Source organism: Carassius auratus, unplaced genomic scaffold, assembly GCF_003368295.1.
Source record: "Carassius auratus strain Wakin unplaced genomic scaffold, ASM336829v1 scaf_tig00041796, whole genome shotgun sequence".
NCBI classification, from domain to species: Eukaryota; Metazoa; Chordata; class Actinopteri; order Cypriniformes; family Cyprinidae; genus Carassius; species Carassius auratus.
Window position 1 is genome coordinate 1 of NW_020526675.1, and position 27,730 is coordinate 27,730.

Consider the following 27,730-nt stretch of genomic DNA (forward strand, 5'->3'; position numbering starts at 1 on the left):
ACCAGGGTGTCTCCCATCCAATTACTAACCAGGCCCATACCTGCTAAGATTCAGATATGGGGCATTGACTCCTTTCCTTTTTTTTCTTGGCAAGATTATATATAATTTGTGAAAAATTTCCAAAATCTTAAAGCAACTGGTATTACCAGGGTCTGCCATCCAATTACTAACCAGGCCGAACCTGCTTAGTTTCCGAGCTCAGAACATGATCTGGCATAGCCAGGGTGGAATGGCCATAAGCGAAGACTGCTCCAAAAGAGAGCTATTTAAAGATTCAGCCAATCTAATCGCCGGTACATTATACAGGACCAAAACCTGCTTAGCTTCCGAGAGCAGACGAGATCAGGCATAGCCAGGTTGTTACGGTCGCAAGCGAAGGATACTGCAAAGAGAAGACTATTTAAAGATCAGCCAATCAAATCGCCCATACATTATATAAGTAGGAATGAAAATCCAAAAGCTTACAGCACCTGGTTATTCCGAGGCGGTCTCCCATCCAGACACTAAACAGGTCCATGATTGCTAAGATTCAAAGAATGGGCATTGACTCTTTTTTTTTTCAAGATTATTATATAATTTGTGAAAAATTTACAAAAATCTTAAAGCAACTGGTATTACCAGGGGGTCTCCCATCCAATTACTAACCAGGGCCAAACCTGCTTAGCTTCCGAGCTCAGACATGATCTGGCATAGCCAGGGTGGTATGGCCATAAGCGAAGACTGCTGCAAAGAGAGAGCTATTTAAAGATCAGCCAATCTAATCGCCGGTACATTATATAAGTAGGAAAGAAAACCCTAAAGCTTAAAGCACCTGGTATTCCCAGGCGGTCTCCCATCCAAGCACTAACCAGGCCAATACCTGCTAAGATTAAGAGATCGGGCATTGACTCTTTTTTTTTTTTTAAAGATTATTATATAATTAGTAATGAATTTCCAATAATATTAGAGCACCTGGTATTCCGAGGCGGTCTCCCATCCAGACACTAAACAGGTCCATGACTGCTAAGATTCAAAGAATGGGCATTGACTCTTTTTTTTTTCAAGATTATTATATAATTTGTGAAAAATTTACAAAAATCTTAGAGCAACTGGTATTTACCAGGGGGTCTCCCATCCAATTACTAACTAGGCCCAAACCTGCTTAGCTTCTGAGCTCAGACATGATCTGGCATAGCCAGGGTGGTATGGCCATAAGCGAAGACTGCTGCAAAGAGAGAGCTATTTAAAGATCAGCCAATCTAATCGCCGGTACATTATATAAGTAGGAAAGAAAACCCTAAAGCTTAAAGCACCTGGTATTCCCAGGCGGTCTCCCATCCAAGCACTAACCAGGCCAATACCTGCTAAGATTAAGAGATCGGGCATTGACTCTTTTTTTTTTTTTTTTTTTTTTTTTAAAGATTATTATATAATTAGTAATGAATTTCCAATAATATTAGAGCACCTGGTTTTCCGAGGCGGTCTCCCATCCAAACACTAAACAGGTCCATAGCTGCTAAGATTCAAAGATTGGGCATTGACTCTTTTTGTTTCAAGATAATTATATAATTAGTACAAATTTCCAAAAATATTACAGCAACTGGTATTCCGAGGCGGTCTCCCATCCAAGCACTAAACAGGTCCATACCTCCTAAGATTCAAAGATTGGGCATTTACTCTTTTTTTTTTTTTTGTTGCAAGATTATTATGTAATTAGTAAAAATTGCCAAAAATATTACAGCAACTGGTATTTCCCGGCCGTCTTCCATCCAAGTACTAACCAGGCAAAACCTGCTATTATTCAGAGATCGGGCATTGACTTTTTTTTTTTTCAAGATTATTATATAATTTGTGAAAAATTTCCAAAAATCTTAAAGCAACTGGTATTACCAGGGGGTCTGCCATCCAATTACTAACCAGGCCGAAACCTGCTTAGTTTCCGAGCTCAGACATGATCTGGCATAGCCAGGGTGGAATGGCCATAAGCGAAGACTGCTGCAAAGAGAGAGCTATTTAAAGATCAGCCAATCTAATCGCCGGTACATTATACAGGACCAAACCTGCTTAGCTTCCGAGAGCAGACGAGATCAGGCATAGCCAGGTTGTTACGGTCGCAAGCGAAGGATACTGCAAAGAGAAGACTATTTAAAGATCAGCCAATCAAATCGCCCATACATTATATAAGTAGGAATGAAAATCCAAAAGCTTACAGCACCTGGTATTCCGAGGCGGTCTCCCATCCAAGCACTAACCAGGCCAATACCTGCTAAGATTAAGAGATCGGGCATTGACTCTTTTTTTTTTTTTTTTTTTTTTTTTTTAAGATTATTATATAATTAGTAATAAATTTCCAATAATATTAGAGCACCTGGTATTCCGAGGCGGTCTCCCATCCAGACACTAAACAGGTCCATGACTGCTAAGATTCAAAGAATGGGCATTGACTCTTTTTTTTTTCAAGATTATTATATAATTTGTGAAAAATTTACAAAAATCTTAGAGCAACTGGTATTACCAGGGGGTGTCCCATCCAATTACTAACCAGGCCCAAACCTGCTTAGCTTCCGAGCTCAGACATGATATGGCATAGCCAGGGTGGTATGGCCATAAGCGAAGACTGCTGCAAAGAGAGAGCTATTTAAAGATCAGCCAATCTAATCGCCGGTACATTATATAAGTAGGAAAGAAAACCCTAAAGCTTAAAGCACCTGGTATTCCCAGGCGGTCTCCCATCCAAGCACTAACCAGGCCAATACCTGCTAAGATTAAGAGATCGGGCATTGACTCTTTTTTTTTTTTTTTTTTTTTTTTTAAAGATTATTATATAATTAGTAATGAATTTCCAATAATATTAGAGCACCTGGTTTTCCGAGGCGGTCTCCCATCCAAACACTAAACAGGTCCATAGCTGCTAAGATTCAAAGATTGGGCATTGACTCTTTTTGTTTCAAGATAATTATATAATTAGTACAAATTTCCAAAAATATTACAGCAACTGGTATTCCGAGGCGGTCTCCCATCCAAGCACTAAACAGGTCCATACCTCCTAAGATTCAAAGATTGGGCATTTACTCTTTTTTTTTTTTTTTGCAAGATTATTATGTAATTAGTAAAAATTGCCAAAAATATTACAGCAACTGGTATTTCCCGGCCGTCTTCCATCCAAGTACTAACCAGGCAAAACCTGCTATTATTCAGAGATCGGGCATTGACTTTTTTTTTTTTTCAAGATTATTATATAATTTGTGAAAAATTTCCAAAAATCTTAAAGCAACTGGTATTACCAGGGGGTCTGCCATCCAATTACTAACCAGGCCGAAACCTGCTTAGTTTCCGAGCTCAGACATGATCTGGCATAGCCAGGGTGGAATGGCCATAAGCGAAGACTGCTGCAAAGAGAGAGCTATTTAAAGATCAGCCAATCTAATCGCCGCTACATTATACAGGACCAAACCTGCTTAGCTTCCGAGAGCAGACGAGATCAGGCATAGCCAGGTTGTTACGGTCGCAAGCGAAGGATACTGCAAAGAGAAGACTATTTAAAGATCAGCCAATCAAATCGCCCATACATTATATAAGTAGGAATGAAAATCCAAAAGCTTACAGCACCTGGTATTCCGAGGCGGTCTCCCATCCAAGCACTAACCAGGCCAATACCTGCTAAGATTAAGAGATCGGGCATTGACTCTTTTTTTTTTTTTTTTTTTTTTTTAAGATTATTATATAATTAGTAATAAATTTCCAATAATATTAGAGCACCTGGTATTCCGAGGCGGTCTCCCATCCAGACACTAAACAGGTCCATGACTGCTAAGATTCAAAGAATGGGCATTGACTCTTTTTTTTTTCAAGATTATTATATAATTTGTGAAAAATTTACAAAAATCTTAGAGCAACTGGTATTACCAGGGGGTGTCCCATCCAATTACTAACCAGGCCCAAACCTGCTTAGCTTCCGAGCTCAGACATGATATGGCATAGCCAGGGTGGTATGGCCATAAGCGAAGACTGCTGCAAAGAGAGAGCTATTTAAAGATCAGCCAATCTAATCGCCGGTACATTATATAAGTAGGAAAGAAAACCCTAAAGCTTAAAGCACCTGGTATTCCCAGGCGGTCTCCCATCCAAGCACTAACCAGGCCAATACCTGCTAAGATTAAGAGATCGGGCATTGACTCTTTTTGTTTCAAGATAATTATATAATTAGTACAAATTTCCAAAAATATTACAGCAACTGGTATTCCGAGGCGGTCTCCCATCCAAGCATTAAACAGGTCCATACCTCCTAAGATTCAAAGATTGGGCATTTACTCTTTTTTTTTTTTGTTGCAAGATTATTATGTAATTAGTAAAAATTGCCAAAAATATTACAGCAACTGGTATTTCCCGGCCGTCTTCCATCCAAGTACTAACCAGGCAAAACCTGCTATTATTCAGAGATTGGGCATTGACTTTTTTTTTTTTTTTTTCAAGATTATTATATAATTTGTGAAAAATTTCCAAAAATCTTAAAGCAACTGGTATTACCAGGGTGTCTCCCATCCAATTACTAACCAGGCCCATACCTGCTAAGATTCAGATATGGGGCATTGACTCCTTTCTTTTTTTTCTTGCAAGATTATATATAATTTGTGAAAAATTTCCAAAAATCTTAAAGCAACTGGTATTACCAGGGGGTCTGCCATCCAATTACTAACCAGGCCGAAACCTGCTTAGTTTCCGAGCTCAGACATGATCTGGCATAGCCAGGGTGGAATGGCCATAAGCGAAGACTGCTCCAAAGAGAGAGCTATTTAAAGATCAGCCAATCTAATCGCCGGTACATTATACAGGACCAAACCTGCTTAGCTTCCGAGAGCAGACGAGATCAGGCATAGCCAGGTTATTACGTCGCAAGCGAAGGATACTGCAAAGAGAAGACTATTTAAAGATCAGCCAATCAAATCGCCCATACATTTTATAAGTAGGAATGAAAATCCAAAAGCTTACAGCACCTGGTATTCCGAGGCGGTCTCCCATCCAAGCACTAACCAGGCCAATACCTGCTAAGATTAAGAGATCGGGCATTGGCTCTTTTTTTTAAGATTATTATATAATTAGTAATAAATTTCCAATAATATTAGAGCACCTGGTTTTCCGAGGCGGTCTCCCATCCAAACACTAAACAGGCCCATAGCTGCTAAGATTCAAAGATTGGGCATTGACTCTTTTTGTTTCAAGATAATTATATAATTAGTACAAATTTCCAAAAATATTACAGCAACTGGTATTCCGAGGCGGTCTCCCATCCAAGCACTAAACAGGTCCATACCTCCTAAGATTCAAAGATTGGGCATTTACTCTTTTTTTTTTTTGTTGCAAGATTATTATGTAATTAGTAAAAATTGCCAAAAATATTACAGCAACTGGTATTTCCCGGCCGTCTTCCATCCAAGTACTAAACAGGCAAAACCTGCTATTATTCAGAGATTGGGCATTGACTTTTTTTTTTTTTTTTTCAAGATTATTATATAATTTGTGAAAAATTTCCAAAAATCTTAAAGCAACTGGTATTACCAGGGTGTCTCCCATCCAATTACTAACCAGGCCCATACCTGCTAAGATTCAGATATGGGGCATTGACTCCTTTCTTTTTTTCTTGCAAGATTATATATAATTTGTGAAAAATTTCCAAAAATCTTAAAGCAACTGGTATTACCAGGGGGTCTGCCATCCAATTACTAACCAGGCCGAAACCTGCTTAGTTTCCGAGCTCAGACATGATCTGGCATAGCCAGGGTGGAATGGCCATAAGCGAAGACTGCTCCAAAGAGAGAGCTATTTAAAGATCAGCCAATCTAATCGCCGGTACATTATACAGGACCAAACCTGCTTAGCTTCCGAGAGCAGACGAGATCAGGCATAGCCAGGTTGTTACGGTCGCAAGCGAAGGATACTGCAAAGAGAAGACTATTTAAAGATCAGCCAATCAAATCGCCCATACATTATATAAGTAGGAATGAAAATCCAAAAGCTTACAGCACCTGGTATTCCGAGGCGGTCTCCCATCCAAGCACTAACCAGGCCAATACCTGCTAAGATTAAGAGATCGGGCATTGACTCTTTTTTTTTTTTTTTTTTTTTTTTTTTTAAGATTATTATATAATTAGTAATAAATTTCCAATAATATTAGAGCACCTGGTATTCCGAGGCGGTCTCCCATCCAGACACTAAACAGGTCCATGACTGCTAAGATTCAAAGAATGGGCATTGACTCTTTTTTTTTTCAAGATAATTATATAATTTGTGAAAAATTTACAAAAATCTTAGAGCAACTGGTATTACCAGGGGGTCTCCCATCCAATTACTAACCAGGCCCAAACCTGCTTAGCTTCCGAGCTCAGACATGATCTGGCATAGCCAGGGTGGTATGGCCATAAGCGAAGACTGCTGCAAAGAGAGAGCTATTTAAAGATCAGCCAATCTAATCGCCGGTACATTATATAAGTAGGAAAGAAAACCCTAAAGCTTAAAGCACCTGGTATTCCCAGGCGGTCTCCCATCCAAGCACTAACCAGGCCAATACCTGCTAAGATTAAGAGATCGGGCATTGACTCTTTTTGTTTCAAGATAATTATATAATTAGTACAAATTTCCAAAAATATTACAGCAACTGGTATTCCGAGGCGGTCTCCCATCCAAGCACTAAACAGGTCCATACCTCCTAAGATTCAAAGATTGGGCATTTACTCTTTTTTTTTTTTGTTGCAAGATTATTATGTAATTAGTAAAAATTGCCAAAAATATTACAGCAACTGGTATTTCCCGGCCGTCTTCCATCCAAGTACTAACCAGGCAAAACCTGCTATTATTCAGAGATTGGGCATTGACTTTTTTTTTTTTTTTTCAAGATTATTATATAATTTGTGAAAAATTTCCAAAAATCTTAAAGCAACTGGTATTACCAGGGTGTCTCCCATCCAATTACTAACCAGGCCCATACCTGCTAAGATTCAGATATGGGGCATTGACTCCTTTCTTTTTTTCTTGCAAGATTATATATAATTTGTGAAAAATTTCCAAAAATCTTAAAGCAACTGGTATTACCAGGGGGTCTGCCATCCAATTACTAACCAGGCCGAAACCTGCTTAGTTTCCGAGCTCAGACATGATCTGGCATAGCCAGGGTGGAATGGCCATAAGCGAAGACTGCTCCAAAGAGAGAGCTATTTAAAGATCAGCCAATCTAATCGCCGGTACATTATACAGGACCAAACCTGCTTAGCTTCCGAGAGCAGACGAGATCAGGCATAGCCAGGTTGTTACGTCGCAAGCGAAGGATACTGCAAAGAGAAGACTATTTAAAGATCAGCCAATCAAATCGCCCATACATTATATAAGTAGGAATGAAAATCCAAAAGCTTACAGCACCTGGTATTCCGAGGCGGTCTCCCATCCAAGCACTAACCAGGCCAATACCTGCTAAGATTAAGAGATCGGGCATTGGCTCTTTTTTTTTAAGATTATTATATAATTAGTAATAAATTTCCAATAATATTAGAGCACCTGGTATTACCAGGGGGTCTCCCATCCAAACACTACACAGGTCAATGACTGCTAAGATTCAAAGATTGGGCATTCACTCTTTTTTTTTTCAAGATTATTATATAATTTGTGAAAAATTTACAAAAATCTTAAAGCAACTGGTATTACCAGGGGGTCTCCCATCCAATTACTAACCAGGCCCAAACCTGCTTAGCTTCCGAGCTCAGACATGATCTGGCATAGCCTTTTTTTTTTTTTTTTTTTATTTATTAAGAAATTTCAATCAATAAAATACAATAATCAATAGAAAATACAGAACATCGTCTTTACACATCTCTACATTACACATCTTTCATTTACATAGATAATTTAAAAAGCTCTTCCACTTTCTGGCAACTTCCACATTAAATCATTTAAAACACAACAAACTTGTGGGGTAAAAACATCATAAAAAGAGTCTAACATATTCACGCCTTTAAAGTACACATACAGTCTTTCGATATATAATTCTGTTTTTCTTTTAAACACACTCCAAACATCCAACACAATTTTTTCCTTTTTAGCCACAGTTCTTCTGTCCCATATTGCACTTTTCATTAGCATTACACACAGATTAATAAAACTTTTGTTTTTACACTTTTTCTCCCAACCAAACATCACAACTCTGTTCCATTCCATTACATTTTCATCCCACTCCTCAGTCACATCTTTAATTAAACATTTACATTTCCTTAAAAAGTCCTCTAGCTCTCTACAATGTAAAAACATATGTAAAATCCCCTCTTCCTCTTCCTGGCACACTTTACACAGAGCATTTTCTTCCATTCCTATTTTATTTAAAATAACATCAGTAAAAACCACTTTATGCCTTATAAAATACTCCAAACATTCCAATTTTGTTTCAACACATTTCCCCGTCATGTTTCTCCATATACACTCTTTTTTTAAATCTTTGAATTTCTGCACCCAGTATCCATTTACAATCGGCTCTTTAAAAACATCATCTCTAAAAGCACGATAAATCATTTTCACAGTACATTCCTTAAAATCATACAGTTTTTCCCCTAATTTCACATGAATACATTTCTCTTTTGGTTCTCCTTCCATACTTTCTATTCTTTTAATCCACTCTTTAGGTATTGCATTTTTAATGATTTCATATTTATTTTTTATTTCTTGTTCACTGTAATCTTCTTTTGCCTCCTCCATTGCATCCACAATAAATTGTGTCGGTAAAAATCCTTCTTTAAATTCATATAAAACATCTCTCACTCTCGTTATCCCCACATCCATCCATTTCTTTAAAAACATTTCTTTGTCTTGTTTTAAAATGTTTTTGTTTAAAAACAGAGGTTGATTTAAAATGTTTTCTCTCCCATGTGGATCATACTCTACTCTGTCTAAAAATTTTCCCCAGGCACTAAACATTTCTCTATAAAACTCTGGTAATCTTTCTGTCATCCAATTCTTCGTTTTCATCCATAAAATTCCATCCCCCATGTTAAAATCCCCACATTTGTTTAAAAAGTACTCCATTGTCCTTTTCCATGCTGTTTTGTGACCCTCATCCAGATATTTTTTACTATTTTAATTCTTAAGCTATTTTTTCTCTGTTCTACATCAATTAATCCCATCCCTCCCTTCCCTGCTTCTCCTATTAACGTACTATATGCAATTCTTGACGGTTTACTATTCCATAAAAAATCTAAAAAACATTTTTTCAACCTTTTCTCCACCCATATTGGCATAGCAGTCACATATAAAACATACCACAACTTTGACACCATTAAAACATTTAAAATTAAAACCTTCCCTTTTAAACTTAATGTCCTCAATTTCCAAAAATTTAACCTTCTTTCAATTCCTCCTACTATTTCTTCCCACATTTTTTCTTTAACAATCCTTTCGTCTTTTCCCATTAGAACACCTAAAATCCTTACTTCTTTTGTTTCTTTAAAATGAAAATAATCCGTTAAAACAGTCACTCCTCCAAATCTCACATATGTTGTTTTTTCTTCATTTAACTTTCCTCCTGATCCCCTACAAAACATCTGTACTACTTCCATTACTTTATTTACACTCTCTATATCTTTAACTATTATTGTTGTGTCATCCGCATATTGAAATATTTTTTCATTTCCCCCACTTCCTTCAATGTTTATCCCTCTTATGTCTTCATCTATTTTAATAGCTAATCCCAATGGTTCTGCAACTAAAGAATATAAAAGCGCTGATAATGGACATCCTTGTCTTATTGACCTAGTAATTTTAAAACATTCTGTTAAAAAACCATTACACTGTATTCTTGTTATTGCTCCCCTATATAAAATTGTAATCCACTTGACAAAATTATCCCCAAACCCGTACCTTCTTAAAATTCCAAATAAATATTCATGCTCCACTCTATCAAAGGCCTTTTCAAAATCCAAACTAATAACATATCCTTTTTTGTTCTTTTCTTTCATATATCTTATTCTATCTATTATACTTAAAGTTGTATCTGCTATATCTTTCCCTTTTACTCCATACACTTGATTTGTTTTAATTATGGTTGGCATTACCTCTTTCAATCTATTGGCTAAAACTTTTGTTAAAATTTTCAGATCTGTATTCAGCATTGTAATTGGTCTATAATTTTTTAGGTCTACTTTATCTCCTTTTCTTTTATATATTAACTTTATTAATCCCATCCCCATTCTCTGGTTCATTTCCTCCTTCTTAAAAATGTCTTCATATACTTCCTTTAAAATACTGGTTAAAAAATCTTTAAAAACAATATAAAATTCACTCCCCAAACCATCTATACCTGGACTTTTATTTTTGTTTAATTCACTTATTGCTCTTTTTATCTCTTCTTCTCTTATCTCTTCATCACACTCTTTTTTATCTACTTCTCCTACTGTTGTTTTTATTTGATTTAGTAACTCCAATTTCTCTTCTTCCCTCAACCCCTCAGTGCTAAACAGGTTTTCATAATATGCTTTTACTTCTTTTAATATTTCCTCATTTGTTTCCACCACTACACCATTTTTTCCTCTTATTTCTTTAATCATTCCAGCTTTCCCTCTTATTTTTTCTAGATCAAAGAAAAACTTTGTACATTTTTCACCCTCCACAGTATACTTAGCTTTACTCCTTAGTCTTGCACCTTCATATTTTTTCTCTTCCATGTCTTTCAATATTCCCTCCAATTCTTTTATTTTTTGTATATCTTTCCCATTCTCATTTAATTCATTTTCCAAATTTTCTCTTATTTCTCTCTCCTTCTTCCTCTTACATATCTGTATTAATTTGCAATACTTTATTGTGAATTTTTTAACTAAATATTTAACATTTTCCCACCATATCCTTTTATCTTCACTGTACATTTCATTCTCCTTTTCTTTTTCAATAATTTCTTTAATACTTAAAACATACTCCTCATTCTTCAAAACCTCTACATTTAAAACCCATACACCCGGCCCTCTTTTCACTGAACTCCAGTCTACTTGCATAAAAATTGGTTTATGGTCACTTAAACTTGATTCTTCATATTTAATGTTACCGATAAAACCTTCAATGTTCCTTGTACATAAAATAAAATCAATCCTTGTTTTACACATAAAATTCCCTACTAATTGCCTCCTTGAATATTCTTTCTTTTTTTCATTTCTTTCTCTCCATACATCAATCATATTATTTTCTTCCATTAATAATTTCAGTTCTTTTCTTCCTTTATCATTTTTAAAAACCATTCCCTCTCCCATTTCTAATTTACTGAAAACAGTATTAAAATCACCCATCATAATAACTTCTTTATGCTTTTTTAAAAAATCTCTTAATACATTAAAATATTCCTTCTTTTCATTCTCTACAATCGGTGCATGAATATTAACTACAATAACTTTTTTCTCCTCATACTCCATTTCAACCGCAATACATTTCCCATTTACGTCATTATATATTGTTTTACATGATACCCCACAGTTTTCTTTTATTAAAATCGCAACTCCTCTTCCCAGCCTCCCATCACCGTTGTTATTAAAAATCTCTCCACTCCACCTTTTCCTTATTTCAGTCATGTACTCTTCCCTCCAGTTAGTTTCTTGTAATAAAATCACATCCTCTCTTTTACACATTTCTTTCACCTTTTCAAATTTACCCATGTCCATTAGTCCCCTTGCATTAAAAGTAACACAACTTAAAACCATTAAAAGAAATAAAAATAAATACCTAAAAAACATTATTCTTTATCTTCTCCCTCCAGCACTCTTAACACTTCATATCTGTTTACACTTTTTACTCGGCCCCTTGTCATTAATTTTTTTCTTACATTTTCCACATTTGGTTTTACCTTTAATGTTCTCCTTCTACTTTGTCCTCTCTCCCCTCTGTCTTTTCCCATGTTGTCCATCCTTGTTTCTTCTTCGCTGCCCATTTCTTTGTTTTGATCATGCATTCCTTGTCCATCACTCTCCACATTATCCAAAAGATTTTTAAAACTGTCCGATATTTCCATTTCTGTCCACTGAGTATTCTGTTCTACTGTTTGTTCCTCATCCATATCATTACTTTTTCCTTCTTCTTCTTCTTTCTCTTGGTTGTCTGTTCCTCCTTCTGTTTCCTTCTGTGGTAATCCTTCATCCCCTTGTCCTTCATCAATATCTCCTTCCTCTTCAGTGTTTCCTTCATGCACCTGTCCATCCACCCGATGCTCCAGACCTCCTTCCTCTCCCTCCATCCAACACTCACACTTATTTAAAATTTTTTGACACTCCGGGCATCTGACCGCGTTACAATCCCTTGCGAAATGTCCCCTTTCCTCGCACTTGTGACACTTAAATTCAGGGCATTCCTTAAGCAGATGATCTGGGCTCATGCACAGCTTACAGGTCTTCACCTGGTGGCTGTGCATCACCCTAAAGTACTGCGGCCCTTCTGCTGTTTCCAGCTTTGTGCTGTAGGGCAATGATGCCACCTCCTTGGGGAATCGCACTTTTAAAAACCTTGTTCCATCCTCTATTTCAGTGCCCGGGTAGCATCTTCTTTTTAATTTTGATATGGGATTAACTCCCCATCCCTCCAATTTTCTAAAAATGTCTTTATCATCAAGGTAGACGGGCAGGTGCATGAAGGAAACAACATAATCTCTATTTTGCAGTTTCTTTATTTCACAGTTCACTCCTTTAATTAACAATCCCTCAGTCAGTTCATCACACGTTTCTTCTCTTTCCATTGTCAGTTCATATTCCTTTCCTTGTCTTGGCCTTAGTGCTAAGATTTTCCCATATCCACATTTGTCCGTCACCGCTTTAATAATATCCACAGCTCTCACCTCATTTACGTTCTCCACATTCACAATCACAGTTGCCTCCTTTAAGTATTTCCTTTCACCAAATTTATCTCTTGCATCTAGTTTTTTACCGTGTCCTGCTCGTTGTCGATACTCCAGTCCAGGATCGTTTGCCATGCGTGTCTCTCCAGCCAGTCCAGTGTCGTTTGCCTTACGTGTCTCTCCAGCCAATCCAGTGTCGTTTGCCATGCGTGTCTCTCCAGCCAGTCCAGTGTCGTTTGCCTTACGTGTCTCTCCAGCCAATCCAGTGTCGTTTGCCATGCGTGTCTCTCCAGCCAGTCCAGTGTCGTTTGCCAATAATCCATCCATTGTAAAAAAAAACACAAACAAAAAATGAACCACCCTCCAGCCAGCAAGATGCTGCTGTTAGGTGGTTTAAAACTGAAAAACCTCAAAAAAAAAAAACTAAAAGTCCAAAAACAACTCACAAAACAAACACTAACAGAAAAATCAAAATGGAGGAGAGCCTTCCTCTCCAAACTGCAGCCAACACTTCCTGTAGCTCTCTAGCGCCCTCAGGGTGGTATGGCCATAAGCGAAGACTGCTGCAAAGAGAGAGCTATTTAAAGATCAGCCAATCTAATCGCCGGTACATTATATAAGTAGGAAAGAAAACCCTAAAGCTTAAAGCACCTGGTATTCCCAGGCGGTCTCCCATCCAAGCACTAACCAGGCCAATACCTGCTAAGATTAGGAGATCGGGCATTGACTCTTTTTTTTTTTTTTTTAAAGATTATTATATAATTAATTTGTTTGGTCTCCCATCCAAACACTAAACAGGCCCATAGCTGCTAAGATTCAAAGATTGGGCATTGACTCTTTTTGTTTCAAGATAATTATATAATTAGTACAAATTTCCAAAAATATTACAGCAACTGGTATTCCCAGGCGGTCTCCCATCCAAGCACTAACCAGGCCAATACCTGCTAAGATTCAAAGATTGGGCATTTACTCTTTTTTTTTTTTTTTTTGCAAGATTATTATGTAATTAGTAAAAATTGCCAAAAAATTACAGCAACTGGTATTTCCCGGCCGTCTTCCATCCAAGTACTAACCAGGCAAAACCTGCTATTATTCAGAGATCGGGCATTGACTTTTTTTTTTTTTTTTCAAGATTATTATATAATTTGTGAAAAATTTCCAAAAATCTTAAAGCAACTGGTATTACCAGGGTGTCTCCCATCCAATTACTAACCAGGCCCATACCTGCTAAGATTCAGATATGGGGCATTGACTCCTTTCTTTTTTTCTTGCAAGATTATTATATAATTTGTGAAAAATTTCCAAAAATCTTAAAGCAACTGGTATTACCAGGGGGTCTGCCATCCAATTACTAACCAGGCCGAAACCTGCTTAGTTTCCGAGCTCAGACATGATCTGGCATAGCCAGGGTGGAATGGCCATAAGCGAAGACTGCTGCAAAGAGAGAGCTATTTAAAGATCAGCCAATCTAATCGCCGGTACATTATACAGGACCAAACCTGCTTAGCTTCCGAGAGCAGACGAGATCAGGCATAGCCAGGTTGTTACGGTCGCAAGCGAAGGATACTGCAAAGAGAAGACTATTTAAAGATCAGCCAATCAAATCGCCCATACATTATATAAGTAGGAATGAAAATCCAAAAGCTTACAGCACCTGGTATTCCGAGGCGGTCTCCCATCCAAGCACTAACCAGGCCAATACCTGCTAAGATTAAGAGATCGGGCATTGACTCTTTTTTTTTTTAAGATTATTATATAATTAGTAATAAATTTCCAATAATATTAGAGCACCTGGTATTCCGAGGCGGTCTCCCATCCAGACACTAAACAGGTCCATGACTGCTAAGATTCAAAGAATGGGCATTGACTCTTTTTTTTTCAAGATAATTATATAATTTGTGAAAAATTTACAAAAATCTTAGAGCAACTGGTATTACCAGGGGGTCTCCAATCCAATTACTAACCAGGCCCAAACCTGCTTAGCTTCCGAGCTCAGACATGATCTGGCATAGCCAGGGTGGTATGGCCATAAGCGAAGACTGCTGCAAAGAGAGAGCTATTTAAAGATCAGCCAATCTAATCGCCGGTACATTATATAAGTAGGAAAGAAAACCCTAAAGCTTAAAGCACCTGGTATTCCCAGGCGGTCTCCCATCCAAGCACTAACCAGGCCAATACCTGCTAAGATTAAGAGATCGGGCATTGACTCTTTTTGTTTCAAGATAATTATATAATTAGTACAAATTTCCAAAAATATTACAGCAACTGGTATTCCGAGGCGGTCTCCCATCCAAGCACTAAACAGGTCCATACCTCCTAAGATTCAAAGATTGGGCATTTACTCTTTTTTTTTTGTTGCAAGATTATTATGTAATTAGTAAAAATTGCCAAAAATATTACAGCAACTGGTATTTCCCGGCCGTCTTCCATCCAAGTACTAACCAGGCAAAACCTGCTATTATTCAGAGATTGGGCATTGACTTTTTTTTTTTTTTCAAGATTATTATATAATTTGTGAAAAATTTCCAAAAATCTTAAAGCAACTGGTATTACCAGGGTGTCTCCCATCCAATTACTAACCAGGCCCATACCTGCTAAGATTCAGATATGGGGCATTGACTCCTTTCTTTTTTTCTTGCAAGATTATATATAATTTGTGAAAAATTTCCAAAAATCTTAAAGCAACTGGTATTACCAGGGGGTCTGCCATCCAATTACTAACCAGGCCGAAACCTGCTTAGTTTCCGAGCTCAGACATGATCTGGCATAGCCAGGGTGGAATGGCCATAAGCGAAGACTGCTCCAAAGAGAGAGCTATTTAAAGATCAGCCAATCTAATCGCCGGTACATTATACAGGACCAAACCTGCTTAGCTTCCGAGAGCAGACGAGATCAGGCATAGCCAGGTTGTTACGTCGCAAGCGAAGGATACTGCAAAGAGAAGACTATTTAAAGATCAGCCAATCAAATCGCCCATACATTATATAAGTAGGAATGAAAATCCAAAAGCTTACAGCACCTGGTATTCCGAGGCGGTCTCCCATCCAAGCACTAACCAGGCCAATACCTGCTAAGATTAAGAGATCGGGCATTGGCTCTTTTTTTTTAAGATTATTATATAATTAGTAATAAATTTCCAATAATATTAGAGCACCTGGTATTACCAGGGGGTCTCCCATCCAAACACTACACAGGTCAATGACTGCTAAGATTCAAAGATTGGGCATTCACTCTTTTTTTTTTCAAGATTATTATATAATTTGTGAAAAATTTACAAAAATCTTAAAGCAACTGGTATTACCAGGGGGTCTCCCATCCAATTACTAACCAGGCCCAAACCTGCTTAGCTTCCGAGCTCAGACATGATCTGGCATAGCCAGGGTGGTATGGCCATAAGCGAAGACTGCTGCAAAGAGAGAGCTATTTAAAGATCAGCCAATCTAATCGCCGGTACATTATATAAGTAGGAAAGAAAACCCTAAAGCTTAAAGCACCTGGTATTCCCAGGCGGTCTCCCATCCAAGCACTAACCAGGCCAATACCTGCTAAGATTAAGAGATCGGGCATTGACTCTTTTTTTTTTTTTTTTAAAGATTATTATATAATTAGTAATGAATTTCCAATAATATTAGAGCACCTGGTTTTCCGAGGCGGTCTCCCATCCAAACACTAAACAGGCCCATAGCTGCTAAGATTCAAAGATTGGGCATTGACTCTTTTTGTTTCAAGATAATTATATAATTAGTACAAATTTCCAAAAATATTACAGCAACTGGTATTCCGAGGCGGTCTCCCATCCAAGCACTAAACAGGTCCATACCTCCTAAGATTCAAAGATTGGGCATTTACTCTTTTTTTTTTTTTTTTTGTTGCAAGATTATTATGTAATTAGTAAAAATTGCCAAAAAATTACAGCAACTGGTATTTCCCGGCCGTCTTCCATCCAAGTACTAACCAGGCAAAACCTGCTATTATTCAGAGATCGGGCATTGACTTTTTTTTTTTTTTTCAAGATTATTATATAATTTGTGAAAAATTTCCAAAAATCTTAAAGCAACTGGTATTACCAGGGTGTCTCCCATCCAATTACTAACCAGGCCCATACCTGCTAAGATTCAGATATGGGGCATTGACTCCTTTCTTTTTTTCTTGCAAGATTATTATATAATTTGTGAAAAATTTCCAAAAATCTTAAAGCAACTGGTATTACCAGGGGGTCTGCCATCCAATTACTAACCAGGCCGAAACCTGCTTAGTTTCCGAGCTCAGACATGATCTGGCATAGCCAGGGTGGAATGGCCATAAGCGAAGACTGCTGCAAAGAGAGAGCTATTTAAAGATCAGCCAATCTAATCGCCGGTACATTATACAGGACCAAACCTGCTTAGCTTCCGAGAGCAGACGAGATCAGGCATAGCCAGGTTGTTACGGTCGCAAGCGAAGGATACTGCAAAGAGAAGACTATTTAAAGATCAGCCAATCAAATCGCCCATACATTATATAAGTAGGAATGAAAATCCAAAAGCTTACAGCACCTGGTATTCCGAGGCGGTCTCCCATCCAAGCACTAACCAGGCCAATACCTGCTAAGATTAAGAGATCGGGCATTGACTCTTTTTTTTTTTTTTTTTTTTTTTTTAAGATTATTATATAATTAGTAATAAATTTCCAATAATATTAGAGCACCTGGTATTCCGAGGCGGTCTCCCATCCAGACACTAAACAGGTCCATGACTGCTAAGATTCAAAGAATGGGCATTGACTCTTTTTTTTTCAAGATAATTATATAATTTGTGAAAAATTTACAAAAATCTTAGAGCAACTGGTATTACCAGGGGGTCTCCAATCCAATTACTAACCAGGCCCAAACCTGCTTAGCTTCCGAGCTCAGACATGATCTGGCATAGCCAGGGTGGTATGGCCATAAGCGAAGACTGCTGCAAAGAGAGAGCTATTTAAAGATCAGCCAATCTAATCGCCGGTACATTATATAAGTAGGAAAGAAAACCCTAAAGCTTAAAGCACCTGGTATTCCCAGGCGGTCTCCCATCCAAGCACTAACCAGGCCAATACCTGCTAAGATTAAGAGATCGGGCATTGACTCTTTTTGTTTCAAGATAATTATATAATTAGTACAAATTTCCAAAAATATTACAGCAACTGGTATTCCGAGGCGGTCTCCCATCCAAGCACTAAACAGGTCCATACCTCCTAAGATTCAAAGATTGGGCATTTACTCTTTTTTTTTTTTTTGTTGCAAGATTATTATGTAATTAGTAAAAATTGCCAAAAATATTACAGCAACTGGTATTTCCCGGCCGTCTTCCATCCAAGTACTAACCAGGCAAAACTTGCTATTATTCAGAGATTGGGCATTGACTTTTTTTTTTTTTTTCAAGATTATTATATAATTTGTGAAAAATTTCCAAAAATCTTAAAGCAACTGGTATTACCAGGGTGTCTCCCATCCAATTACTAACCAGGCCCATACCTGCTAAGATTCAGATATGGGGAATTGACTCCTTTCTTTTTTTCTTGCAAGATTATATATAATTTGTGAAAAATTTCCAAAAATCTTAAAGCAACTGGTATTACCAGGGGGTCTGCCATCCAATTACTAACCAGGCAGAAACCTGCTTAGTTTCCGAGCTCAGACATGATCTGGCATAGCCAGGGTGGAATGGCCATAAGCGAAGACTGCTCCAAAGAGAGAGCTATTTAAAGATCAGCCAATCTAATCGCTGGTACATTATACAGGACCAAACCTGCTTAGCTTCCGAGAGCAGACGAGATCAGGCATAGCCAGGTTGTTACGTCGCAAGCGAAGGATACTGCAAAGAGAAGACTATTTAAAGATCAGCCAATCAAATCGCCCATACATTATATAAGTAGGAATGAAAATCCAAAAGCTTACAGCACCTGGTATTCCGAGGCGGTCTCCCATCCAAGCACTAACCAGGCCAATACCTGCTAAGATTAAGAGATCGGGCATTGGCTCTTTTTTTTTAAGATTATTATATAATTAGTAATAAATTTCCAATAATATTAGAGCACCTGGTATTACCAGGGGGTCTCCCATCCAAACACTACACAGGTCAATGACTGCTAAGATTCAAAGATTGGGCATTCACTCTTTTTTTTTTCAAGATTATTATATAATTTGTGAAAAATTTACAAAAATCTTAAAGCAACTGGTATTACCAGGGGGTCTCCCATCCAATTACTAACCAGGCCCAAACCTGCTTAGCTTCCGAGCTCAGACATGATCTGGCATAGCCAGGGTGGTATGGCCATAAGCGAAGACTGCTGCAAAGAGAGAGCTATTTAAAGATCAGCCAATCTAATCGCCGGTACATTATATAAGTAGGAAAGAAAACCCTAAAGCTTAAAGCACCTGGTATTCCCAGGCGGTCTCCCATCCAAGCACTAACCAGGCCAATACCTGCTAAGATTAAGAGATCGGGCATTGACTCTTTTTTTTTTTTTTTTAAAGATTATTATATAATTAGTAATGAATTTCCAATAATATTAGAGCACCTGGTTTTCCGAGGCGGTCTCCCATCCAAACACTAAACAGGCCCATAGCTGCTAAGATTCAAAGATTGGGCATTGACTCTTTTTGTTTCAAGATTATTATATAATTAGTACAAATTTCCAAAAATATTACAGCAACTGGTATTCCGAGGCGGTCTCCCATCCAAGCACTAAACAGGTCCATACCTCCTAAGATTCAAAGATTGGGCATTTACTCTTTTTTTTTTTTTTTTTGTTGCAAGATTATTATGTAATTAGTAAAAATTGCCAAAAAATTACAGCAACTGGTATTTCCCGGCCGTCTTCCATCCAAGTACTAACCAGGCAAAACCTGCTATTATTCAGAGATCGGGCATTGACTTTTTTTTTTTTTTTCAAGATTATTATATAATTTGTGAAAAATTTCCAAAAATCTTAAAGCAACTGGTATTACCAGGGTGTCTCCCATCCAATTACTAACCAGGCCCATACCTGCTAAGATTCAGATATGGGGCATTGACTCCTTTCTTTTTTTCTTGCAAGATTATTATATAATTTGTGAAAAATTTCCAAAAATCTTAAAGCAACTGGTATTACCAGGGGGTCTGCCATCCAATTACTAACCAGGCCGAAACCTGCTTAGTTTCCGAGCTCAGACATGATCTGGCATAGCCAGGGTGGAATGGCCATAAGCGAAGACTGCTGCAAAGAGAGAGCTATTTAAAGATCAGCCAATCTAATCGCCGGTACATTATACAGGACCAAACCTGCTTAGCTTCCGAGAGCAGACGAGATCAGGCATAGCCAGGTTGTTACGGTCGCAAGCGAAGGATACTGCAAAGAGAAGACTATTTAAAGATCAGCCAATCAAATCGCCCATACATTATATAAGTAGGAATGAAAATCCAAAAGCTTACAGCACCTGGTATTCCGAGGCGGTCTCCCATCCAAGCACTAACCAGGCCAATACCTGCTAAGATTAAGAGATCGGGCATTGACTCTTTTTTTTTTTTTTTTTTTTTTTAAGATTATTATATAATTAGTAATAAATTTCCAATAATATTAGAGCACCTGGTATTCCGAGGCGGTCTCCCATCCAGACACTAAACAGGTCCATGACTGCTAAGATTCAAAGAATGGGCATTGACTCTTTTTTTTTTCAAGATTATTATATAATTTGTGAAAAATTTACAAAAATCTTAAAGCAACTGGTATTACCAGGGGGTCTCCCATCCAATTACTAACCAGGCCCAAACCTGCTTAGCTTCCGAGCTGAGACATGATCTGGCATAGCCAGGGTGGTATGGCCATAAGCGAAGACTGCTGCAAAGAGAGAGCTATTTAAAGATCAGCCAATCTAATCGCCGGTACATTATATAAGTAGGAAAGAAAACCCTAAAGCTTAAAGCACCTGGTATTCCCAGGCGGTCTCCCATCCAAGCACTAACCAGGCCAATACCTGCTAAGATTAAGAGATCGGGCATTGACTCTTTTGTTTCAAGATAATTATATAATTAGTACAAATTTCCAAAAATATTACAGCAACTGGTATTCCGAGGCGGTCTCCCATCCAAGCACTAAACAGGTCCATACCTCCTAAGATTCAAAGATTGGGCATTTACTCTTTTTTTTTTTTTGTTGCAAGATTATTATGTAATTAGTAAAATTGCCAAAAATATTACAGCAACTGGTATTTCCCGGCCGTCTTCCATCCAAGTACTAACCAGGCAAAACCTGCTATTATTCAGAGATTGGGCATTGACTTTTTTTTTTTTTTTCAAGATTATTATATAATTTGTGAAAAATTTCCAAAAATCTTAAAGCAACTGGTATTACCAGGGTGTCTCCCATCCAATTACTAACCAGGCCCATACCTGCTAAGATTCAGATATGGGGCATTGACTCCTTTCTTTTTTTCTTGCAAGATTATATATAATTTGTGAAAAATTTCCAAAAATCTTAAAGCAACTGGTATTACCAGGGGGTCTGCCATCCAATTACTAACCAGGCCGAAACCTGCTTAGTTTCCGAGCTCAGACATGATCTGGCATAGCCAGGGTGGAATGGCCATAAGCGAAGACTGCTCCAAAGAGAGAGCTATTTAAAGATCAGCCAATCTAATCGCCGGTACATTATACAGGACCAAACCTGCTTAGCTTCCGAGAGCAGACGAGATCAGGCATAGCCAGGTTGTTACGTCGCAAGCGAAGGATACTGCAAAGAGAAGACTATTTAAAGATCAGCCAATCAAATCGCCCATACATTATATAAGTAGGAATGAAAATCCAAAAGCTTACAGCACCTGGTATTCCGAGGCGGTCTCCCATCCAAGCACTAACCAGGCCAATACCTGCTAAGATTAAGAGATCGGGCATTGGCTCTTTTTTTTTTTTTAAGATTATTATATAATTAGTAATAAATTTCCAATAATATTAGAGCACCTGGTATTACCGAGGCGGTCTCCCATCCAAACACTACACAGGTCAATGACTGCTAAGATTCAAAGATGGGCATTCACTCTTTTTTTTTTCAAGATTATTATATAATTTGTGAAAAATTTACAAAAATCTTAAAGCAACTGGTATTACCAGGGGGTCTCCCATCCAATTACTAACCAGGCCCAAACCTGCTTAGCTTCCGAGCTCAGACATGATCTGGCATAGCCAGGGTGGTATGGCCATAAGCGAAGACTGCTGCAAAGAGAGAGCTATTTAAAGATCAGCCAATCTAATCGCCGGTACATTATATAAGTAGGAAAGAAAACCCTAAAGCTTAAAGCACCTGGTATTCCCAGGCGGTCTCCCATCCAAGCACTAACCAGGCCAATACCTGCTAAGATTAAGAGATCGGGCATTGACTCTTTTTTTTTTTTTTTTTTTTAAGATTATTATATAATTAGTAATAAATTTCCAATAATATTAGAGCACCTGGTATTCCGAGGCGGTCTCCCATCCAGACACTAAACAGGTCCATGACTGCTAAGATTCAAAGAATGGGCATTGACTCTTTTTTTTTTTCAAGATTATTATATAATTTGTGAAAAATTTACAAAAATCTTAAAGCAACTGGTATTACCAGGGGGTCTCCCATCCAATTACTAACCAGGCCCACACCTGCTTAGCTTCCGAGCTCAGACATGATCTGGCATAGCCAGGGTGGTATGGCCATAAGCGAAGACTGCTGCAAAGAGAGAGCTATTTAAAGATCAGCCAATCTAATCGCCGGTACATTATACAGGACCAAACCTGCTTAGCTTCCGAGAGCAGACGAGATCAGGCATAGCCAGGTTGTTACGGTCGCAAGCGAAGGATACTGCAAAGAGAGGACTATTTAAAGATCAGCCAATCAAATCGCCCATACATTATATAAGTAGGAATGAAAACCCAAAAGCTTACAGCACCTGGTATTCCCAGGCGGTCTCCCATCCAAGCACTAACCAGGCCAATACCTGCTAAGATTAAGAGATCAGGCATTGGCTCTTTTTTTTAAAGATTATTATATAATTAGTAATAAATTTCCAATAATATTAGAGCACCTGGTATTACCAGGGGGTCTCCCATCCAAACACTACACAGGTCCATGACTGCTAAGATTCAAAGAATGGGCATTGACTCTTTTTTTTTTCAAGATTATTATATAATTTGTGAAAAATTTACAAAAATCTTAAAGCAACTGGTATTACCAGGGGGTCTCCCATCCAATTACTAACCAGGCCCAAACCTGCTTAGCTTCCGAGCTCAGACATGATCTGGCATAGCCAGGGTGGTATGGCCATAAGCGAAGACTGCTGCAAAGAGAGAGCTATTTAAAGATCAGCCAATCTAATCGCCGGTACATTATATAAGTAGGAAAGAAAACCCTAAAGCTTAAAGATCAGCCAATCTAATCGCCGGTACATTATACAGGACCAAACCTGCTTAGCTTCCGAGAGCAGACGAGATCAGGCATAGCCAGGTTGTTACGGTCGCAAGCGAAGGATACTGTAAAGAGAGGACTATTTAAAGATCAGCCAATCAAATCGCCCATACATTATATAAGTAGGAATGAAAACCCAAAAGCTTACAGCACCTGGTATTCCTAGGCGGTCTCCCATCCAAGCACTAACCAGGCCAATACCTGCTAAGATTAAGAGATCGGGCATTGGCTCTTTTTTTTAAAGATTATTATATAATTAGTAATAAATTTCCAATAACATTAGAGCACCTGGTATTACCAGGGGGTCTCCCATCCAAACACTACACAAGTCCATGACTGCTAAGATTCAAAGAATGGGCATTGACTCTTTTTTTTTTCAAGATTATTATATAATTTGTGAAAAATTTACAAAAATCTTAAAGCAACTGGTATTACCAGGGGGTCTCCCATCCAATTACTAACCAGGCCCAAACCTGCTTAGCTTCCGAGCTCAGACATGATCTGGCATAGCCAGGGTGGTATGGCCATAAGCGAAGACTGCTGCAAAGAGAGAGCTATTTAAAGATCAGCCAATCTAATCGCCGGTACATTATACAGGACCAAACCTGCTTAGCTTCCGAGAGCAGACGAGATCAGGCATAGCCAGGTTGTTACGGTCGCAAGCGAAGGATACTGCAAAGAGAGGACTATTTAAAGATCAGCCAATCAAATCGCCCATACATTATATAAGTAGGAATGAAAACCCTAAAGCTTACAGCACCTGGTATTCCGAGGCGGTCTCCAATCCAAGCACTAACCAGGCCAATACCTGCTAAGATTAAGAGATCGGGCATTGGCTCTTTTTTTAAGATTATTATATAATTAGTAATAAATTTCCAATAATATTAGAGCACATGGTATTACCAGGGGGTCTCCCATCCAAACACTAAACAGGTCCATAGCTGCTAAGATTCAAAGATTGGGCATTGACTCTTCTTGTTTCAAGATAATTATATAATTAGTACAAATTTCCAAAAATATTACAGCAAATGGTATTCCGAGGCGGTCTCTTATCCAAGCACTAAACAGGTCCATACCTCCTAAGATTCAAAGATTGGGCATTTACTCTTTTTTTTTTTTTTTGCAAGATTTTTATGTAATTAGTAAAAATTGCCAAAAATATTACAGCAACTGGTATTTCCCGGCCGTCTTCCATCCAAGTACTAACCAGGCAAAACCTGCTATTATTCAGAGATCGGGCATTGACTTTTTTTTTTTTTCAAAATTATTATATAATTTGTGAAAAATTTCCAAAAATCTTAAAGCAACTGGTATTACCAGGGTGTCTCCCATCCAATTACTAACCAGGCCCATACCTGCTAAGATTCAGATATGGGGCATTGACTCCTTTCTTTTTTTCTTGCAAGATTATTATATAATTTGTGAAAAATTTCCAAAAATCTTAAAGCAACTGGTATTACCAGGGGGTCTCCCATCCAATTACTAACCAGGCCGAAACCTGCTTAGTTTCCGAGCTCAGACATGATCTGGCATAGCCAGGGTGGTATGGCCATAAGCGAAGACTGCTGCAAAGAGAGAGCTATTTAAAGATCAGTCAATCTAATCGCCGGTACATTATATAAGTAGGAAAGAAAACCCTAAAGCTTAAAGCACCTGGTATTCCCAGGCGGTCTCCCATCCAAGCACTAACCAGGCCAATACCTGCTAAGATTAAGAGATCGGGCATTGACTCTTTTTTTTTTTTTTTTTTTTTTTTTTTTTTTTTTTAAGATTATTATATAATTAGTAATAAATTTCCAATAATATTAGAGCACCTGGTATTCCGAGGCGGTCTCCCATCCAGACACTAAACAGGTCCATGACTGCTAAGATTCAAAGAATGGGCATTGACTCTTTTTTTTTTTCAAGATTATTATATAATTTGTGAAAAATTTACAAAAATCTTAAAGCAACTGGTATTACCAGGGGGTCTCCCATCCAATTACTAACCAGGCCCACACCTGCTTAGCTTCCGAGCTCAGACATGATCTGGCATAGCCTTTTTTTTTTTTTTTTTTTTTTTTTATTTAACTTTCAATTCACAGTTTTCTATTGCATTATTCCATCCGATTGACTTTCATTTCAATACATTTGTATGATTCGTTTTTTCCAATTGATCAACTTAATTTTTCATAATCATACAACAATAAAAATATAGAACATAAATAAAATACACACAAATATGTTTACATTTACTTAATTGACATCAGCCATTCTCAACCAGATTGTTACTCTTTACCAATTGAAACATATTTCTTCCCCCACATTTTGATGTATGAACTTATTTGTAGTCAAAAAAAACTCTTTCCCCTCTTTATCTCCGTACTTACAAATCAACTCTACATCTCTTTGTATCATTGACTTAAACATATCTTTTACTTTTACCTTTCTCCCTTCGAAATGTGCATAGTTCCTTCTTAGCACTACTGCTAGTCTGGCATGACTCAGAACAAAATTAATTAAACAAATGTCAGTTGATTTCCTTTTCCCGAAAGTTCCAAACAAAAACAATTTTCCCCATTCCTCCTCGGTCTCAACTTTGACACTCCAGTTTTCTAATAACAGATTTTTAAGAAAATCAAAAAAATCCACCAACTCTTCACATCTTAAAAAGTAATGTAAGAAACTCTCATGGCCATTACCACATACGTCACAAATGACATTTACCTCATTATTTATTTTGTTTAACACCACATTTGTGTAAATTCTATTATGTCTTATCAGAAAGTCATTATTCTCACACTCTATACTGTTGTATTTTATGTTTAAGTTTGACCATATTTTCTTCACATCTAAATCTTCAAATACTTTCTTCCACACCTTTTCTGATGCTGGTTCTTTTATAACATCAACTATTATTATCCTGTATATATTCTTTACACTCATATTTTTTAATTTGTTTTTCTCAGCATTATCATCCACATACATCTCCGGCATACATTTTTCCACGTTAGATACATATTCACGTTCGATCATATTAGTCCACTGCAAAGGTATACTTGATTTAATTTTTCCATATATTTTATTTACTTTCTCTCTGTTCTCCATTCCTTCCAGATCACACACAGTATCATAAATGCAGTTATTTTTTAGAAATCCTGGAATAACTTCATACATAATGTCCTTCACTTGTTTTATACCCCCTTCTATAAATTTACATTCATACAATGTTTTATTTTTATGTTTAATCTTTTCGTTGAGAAATAGTGGTAGATTTTTAATCACCTGTATGTCTTCACATTCATATTCTATTTTGGGAAGGAACTGTCTCCATGCCTCTAATACTTCCCGATATATTTCTGGTATTCCTTCCGTCATTGATTGCTTAAAGCCCATATACCATCCATTGTCCCCTATTCCTCCCACATCATCAATATATTTCCTTAAGAATTCCTTCCACCCATAATCCCATAGCCCTCCCATATATTTTTTCACCGTTTTTATTCTCATCGCAGCCCTTTTTATTTCTAGGTCCATCAAGCTTAAGCCTCCTTCCCATCTCTTACCCACCAATGTTTTCTGTGCAATTTTCACACCTTTTCCCTCCCATATAAAATCACATACAATTTTATTCAATTCATTCATCACCCACCCTGGCATTTCCATTACACTCATTACATAAACACAAACTGACAACAGCAGGCTATTTACTACTATTACTTTCCCATTTAACTTTAATTTCCTCCCTTTCCACGTTGCACTTACTGTTCTTATTTTATTAATTACCCCAGTCCAGGTCACATCTCTTGCCTCTTTGCTTTCGACCCCTAAATATACCCCTAATACTTTCATATATTTTTCCTCCACTCTTATCCCTACCTCTACTCTCTCTACCTCCCCTATATACATTAATTCAGATTTATCTACATTTATTTTTGCCCCTGATGCCTTCCCAAACATCTTTACTATCTCTAAAACTCTTTTTACACTGTTTCCTTCCCTCACTGTAATTGTAGTGTCATCTGCATATTGGTTTATAGTACACATTCCTCCATATGGCAACTCAATACCAACTACCCTTCTATCCCTCTTGATTAGAGTGGCTAGAGGCTCTACTGAAATTGCATATAATAATGCAGACAGGGGACAGCCCTGTCTCACTGACCTTCCTATCTTAAACCTGTCTGTTAATACTCCATTTATTTTTATGCAACTTTTTGCCTTCTCATATAGTCTCTTCACCCACCCTATCATTCTACTTCCAAATCCAAACTTCTCTAATACCTTAAATAAGTATTTGTGTTCTACCCTATCGAATGCTTTATTCCAATCTATCCCTAATACTATTCCTCCCTTCTTATCTCGTTTCATGTACTCTATCACATCCCTAACTGTCCCTATCGTGTCTACTATATCCCTGCCTGGTATGCTGTAACTTTGTGTTGGTTGCACTATACTTCCAATCACTTTTTTCACTCTGTTCGCTAAAACTTTAGTCAGTATTTT

At 37.6% G+C, this 27,730-nt stretch overlaps 12 pseudogenes; all 12 read right to left on the bottom strand.

Annotated features, from left to right (window-relative positions):
- Positions 1-596: 596 nt before the first annotated feature.
- On the bottom strand, positions 597-715 carry LOC113085519 (uncharacterized; annotated as a pseudogene).
- Positions 716-1,076: 361 nt separating this feature from the next.
- On the bottom strand, positions 1,077-1,196 carry LOC113085523 (uncharacterized; annotated as a pseudogene).
- Positions 1,197-6,281: 5,085 nt separating this feature from the next.
- Positions 6,282-6,400, bottom strand: LOC113085517 (uncharacterized; annotated as a pseudogene).
- Positions 6,401-14,732: 8,332 nt separating this feature from the next.
- LOC113085521 (uncharacterized) lies at positions 14,733-14,851 on the bottom strand (annotated as a pseudogene).
- A 1,245-nt stretch (positions 14,852-16,096) lies between these two features.
- Positions 16,097-16,215, bottom strand: LOC113085524 (uncharacterized; annotated as a pseudogene).
- A 1,412-nt stretch (positions 16,216-17,627) lies between these two features.
- LOC113085522 (uncharacterized) lies at positions 17,628-17,746 on the bottom strand (annotated as a pseudogene).
- A 1,250-nt stretch (positions 17,747-18,996) lies between these two features.
- Positions 18,997-19,115, bottom strand: LOC113085525 (uncharacterized; annotated as a pseudogene).
- A 2,781-nt stretch (positions 19,116-21,896) lies between these two features.
- Positions 21,897-22,015, bottom strand: LOC113085526 (uncharacterized; annotated as a pseudogene).
- A 368-nt stretch (positions 22,016-22,383) lies between these two features.
- Positions 22,384-22,502, bottom strand: LOC113085518 (uncharacterized; annotated as a pseudogene).
- A 488-nt stretch (positions 22,503-22,990) lies between these two features.
- Positions 22,991-23,109, bottom strand: LOC113085527 (uncharacterized; annotated as a pseudogene).
- A 549-nt stretch (positions 23,110-23,658) lies between these two features.
- Positions 23,659-23,777, bottom strand: LOC113085516 (uncharacterized; annotated as a pseudogene).
- A 906-nt stretch (positions 23,778-24,683) lies between these two features.
- On the bottom strand, positions 24,684-24,802 carry LOC113085520 (uncharacterized; annotated as a pseudogene).
- Between the last annotated feature and the right edge of the window lie 2,928 nt (positions 24,803-27,730).